The sequence below is a fragment of the Trachypithecus francoisi genome, unplaced genomic scaffold (genome assembly GCF_009764315.1).
Source record: "Trachypithecus francoisi isolate TF-2019V2 unplaced genomic scaffold, Tfra_2.0 Lachesis_group20, whole genome shotgun sequence".
NCBI classification, from domain to species: Eukaryota; Metazoa; Chordata; class Mammalia; order Primates; family Cercopithecidae; genus Trachypithecus; species Trachypithecus francoisi.
In genome coordinates this window covers 56,275,742-56,280,340 of record NW_022681466.1, presented here as the reverse complement: position 1 = coordinate 56,280,340, position 4,599 = coordinate 56,275,742, and the positions used below count along the sequence as shown (strand labels likewise).

General features: G+C 39.6%; 1 non-coding gene across 1 annotated transcript; it reads right to left on the bottom strand.

Annotated features, from left to right (window-relative positions):
* Positions 1–2,376: 2,376 nt before the first annotated feature.
* On the bottom strand, positions 2,377–2,480 carry LOC117068059. Its single transcript, XR_004430932.1, has one exon. It is a non-coding gene; the product is annotated as a U6 spliceosomal RNA (small nuclear RNA).
* Positions 2,481–4,599: the final 2,119 nt, after the last annotated feature.

Here is a 4,599-nt window from a genome sequence, read left to right as displayed (position 1 = left end):
TCCTGTACTGGGTCACACCACCACCCGGATGTCCACCTTACTTTGCTTGGCAGCTCTGCTTCCTTATTCACATATGTAGGTCCTGTTTTGTAATATCTATAATTGTTTTGCCTTATTTCTAGATTTATATAGATTCAGACTTCATGATTAGCCTTATCAAATCATTCCCATTTTCTAGTTTTTCATTTGGAAATTTTTTTTTTTTTTTTTTTTTCTGAGATGGAGTCTTGCTCTGTTGCCCAGGCTGGAGTACAGTGGTGTAGTCTCGGCTTACTGCAACCTCCATCTCCTGGGCTCCAGCAATTCTCCTGCCTCAACCTCCTGAGTAGTTGGGATTACAGGCATGTGCCACTGCGCCCAGCTAATTTTTGTATTTTAATAGAGACGGAGTTTCACCTATGTTGGCCAGGCTGGTCACAAACTCCTGACCTCAGGTGATCTGCCCACCTTGGCCCCCCAAAGTGCCAGGATTACAGGCTTGAACCACCACACCCAGCCTAGAAATGTCTTAATTGGCTAGACTTTATCATCAGATAGCTTTTTCAACCCATGTTTATATATGTCTTACCTGAAGTAAGCCTTTGTCATATGAGACTATTTTTTGATGATCTTATACACAAGTGGAAATTTAGCTGGGTATAAAATTCTTGGATCACACTCATTTCTCCTTAGAACTCTGTAAACATTGTTCTATCATCTTTTTGGCATGGACGATTATTGTCAATGAGTTTGAGCTCAGGTTTACATCTTCCTATTATAAGTGGCTTGTGTTTTCTGCCTAGATACCCATAAGATTATTCACTTAGTTCATAAAGTTTAGTCACTTCATGTAGCTGTGTCACATTTCTATTCCTCTGTGATGTTTTTTTCTACAACACAGTGTATCTTTTAAATCTATAGCTTCTGTTCTTCATTTCAGGAAAGTATACTTTTTTCTTTGAATATTATTCTCCACTTTGCTGTCTGCCTAAAGGACATCAAGTATAAATATGGTGGATTTCTGTTGTGCTTTATGAATGTATATAATATCTGTGACTGAAAAATTCTATGTAGATGTGGCCGGGCGCGGTGGCTCAAGCCTGTAATCCTAGCACTTTGGGAGGCCGAGACGGGCGGATCACGAGGTCAGGAGATCAAGACCATCCTGGCTAACACGGTGAAACCCCGTCTCTACTAAAAATACAAAAAACTAGCCAGGCGAGGTGGCGGGCGCCTGTAGTCCCAGCTACTCCGGAGGCTGAGGCAGGAGAATGGTGTAAACCCGGGAGGCGGAGCTTGCAGTGAGCTGAGATCCGGCCACTGCACTCCAGCCTGGGCGACAGAGCCAGACTCCGTCTCAAAAAAAAAAAAAAAAAAATTCTATGTAGATGTAAGGATAATATTATTACAGGTTTGATCCAAATATGAGAATTTTAATATTCTTTCTCAGTCTAGGTCTCAGATACTAAAAACTTTGTGAATGATCTTTATTTTTTGGTGTATGTGTGAGCACACACATGTGAATATGTAGAATATGATACAGTAGGCTAAGATCAGAAACAATATAGTAGTCAATTTATTTTCCAAGAGTTATAGTGAATAGACAATAATTAGAACTATTTTTTATTTAATGCTTAACTATACAAGGCAAGGACATAAGCACTTTGCATATATTTGCTCATTTAATTCTCACAATAACTATATAAAATAAGTGTTATTATGCCATCATTTAACAATAAGGGGACTAAACCTTAGAAGTGTTAAATAAATCTCCAGAGTTTCATTGCTACAAAATGGTAGAGTGGGTTTGGAGCCTGAGTTTCCCAAAACAATGGCCACATATTAATCTACTGTATTCTCTCTCTTATTTGTCTTCTGCTATAGTTGGAAGTCCTGAGGGGAAAAACAAGTTGTGGATGCCTCCAAAAGGTATTCATATTTTAAGAAGTCAAAGCTGTTGGTTTCCATGAAGGCATGTTATCTTTACGGTAATGTACGTTAGATTGCAAAACATATGAACTTCTCTAAAAAGGAAGTTTTAGCAATTGTCATCCAGTTTTTTCTTTTCTTTTTTTTTTTTTTTGAGACGGAGTCTCGCTCTGTTGCCCAGGCTGGAGTGCAGTGGCCGGATCTCAGCTCACTGCAAGCTCTGCCTCCCGGGTTTACGCCATTCTCCTGCCTCAGCCTCCCGAGTAGCTGGGACTACAGGCGCCCGCCACCTCGCCCGGCTAGTTTTTTGTAGTTTTTAGTAGAGACGGGGTTTCACCGTGTTAGCCAGGATGGTCTCGATCTCCTGACCTCGTGATCCGCCCGTCTCGGCCTCCCAAAGTGCTAGGATTACAGGCTTGAGCCACCGCGCCCGGCCCAGTTTTTTCTTTAAAAAAAAAAAACACACACACACACACAAAAGCCTTCATGAATTTGCATGTCATCCCTGTACAGGGGCCATGAAAATTTCTGTATCATCCCTATTTTAGTGTATGTGCTGCTGAAGCCAGCACCAATTTCTTTTTTTCAACTGGTCCATAGGTCCTTTCACTTAATGTTCCCAAAGGCACTAAAGTTCAACATGTTTAAAACAAAATTCATTGTTTTGTTCCTCAATAACTTTGTATTTCTCTCGATTCAGTTACTGACACTTCCCTCTCCCCTGCTTTCTATGTGTCATTGGTTGTCAACATTTATTACTTCTGTCTTCTCATTATCTCATTCCATTGAGTCTGTTCCTTTCCATTCAAAATGTCACCACCTTAATTCAGCCTCTTATTAACACCGACTTGGAATATTGTATTGCAGAAGTAACTGACTAGTCTTCCGTCCTCTCATCTTTTTGTTCTTTCTTTTTTTTTTTTTTTTTTTTTTTTGAGGCGGAGTCTCGCTCTGTTGCCCGGACAGGAGTGCAGTGGCCGGATCTCTGCTCACTGCAAGCTCCGCCTCCCGGGTTTACGCCATTCTCCTGCCTCAGCCTCCCGAGTAGCTGGGACTACAGGCGCCCGCCATCTCGCCCGGCTAGTTTTTTTTTTTTTTTTTTTTGTATTTTTAGTAGAGACGGGGTTTCACTGTGTTAGCCAGGATGGTCTCGATCTCCTGACCTCGCGATCCGCCCGTCTCGGCCTCCCAAAGTGCTGGGATTACAGGCTTGAGCCACCGCGCCCGGCCTGTTCTTTCTCTTCTTTTATCTCATACATAGGCTCAGACCTGTCTTCCTACAGCAGTGGTCTCCAAACCCTTTTGAAAACACTCCCTATCAATACAAATGCTTGAGCATGAATCTCTAGTATATTCATTTTAATTTATTGTATTGTATTTTTGAGATCGAGTCTAACACTGTCACCCGGGCTGGAGTGTAGTACCACGATCATGGCTCACTGCAGCCTTGACCTCCCCAGGCTCAGGTGATCCTCCAGCCTTAGCCTCCTGTGTAGCTGAGTCTATAGGCATGTGCCACCACACTCGGCTAATTTTTGTATTTTTATTTTAGAGAGGGGTCTCAACATGTTGCCCAGGTTGGTCTCAAACTCCTGGGCTCAAGCAATCTGTCCACCTTGGCCTCCCAAAGTGCTGGGATTACAGGCATAAGCTACCATGCCCAGCCCAATTTATTTATTTCTGAACGATGTCCACCTATGACTATGTATATATTGCATATATACATGTGTATTATATATTTATATATTGTATATATTAATATACATGTATATTATATATTATTTCTAAATGATGTCCACCTATAACATATATGTATAAAATGTACACAAGTATAGAAATTAAAAGGAGATAAAGAAGAAATGAGTATTTTTAATTTAAATTTTTATCTTATATATTTGGGGTACAAAAACATTTTTGTTCTCCCTATAATTGAGTAAATTCCACTGTTTCAAAAAAATATTGGCTTAACAATTTGTGATGAAATGATTCACAAGCATGTTTCTAACTTTAGTGTATTTTGAAAATAGGTTTTAATTGCCATCATAGCTGAGAAATATATTCTCAAATTTACACAATGTCAAATGCACCACAAACACATTGCTAAATCCTAATATTCATTTCTATCCAGCAACTATGCAAAGTTTTCTTGAAATTCAGCCAATAAATAAACTGATGTCCAAAGTTATTTCTGCAAGCTAATTGAAAAGTATTGTAAACCTATGTCTGGAATATTAATAGATTAAAAGACTATTTCCAAATTTTTGTAAAGCATGCAGATATAAATGTTTCATAAGTAATGATAAAGTTATATCATTTTCAGGAGTAAAAAAACATTGTAGCAATTGTGAATGGGAGCTCACTCATGATTTGGCTCTCTGTTTGTCTGTTATTGGTGTATAGGAACGCTTGTGATTTGATGAAGTTGCTTATCAGCTTAAGGAGATTTTGGGCTGAGACGATGGGGTTTTCTAAATATACAATCATGTCATCTGCAAACAGAGACAATTTGACTTCCAGACATCCATTTTCAAAATGGTTTCTTAATAAAAAAGAGTTCCTTTGCAAGAGCAGTTACTTTTCTATTCTTTTCTTTACTTTTTGAGACAAACTCTCTCTGTGACCCAGGCTGCAGTGCAGTAGTCCGATCATAGCTGGAGCTGTGTGTGATCATAGCTCAGCTGCTGCACTCAC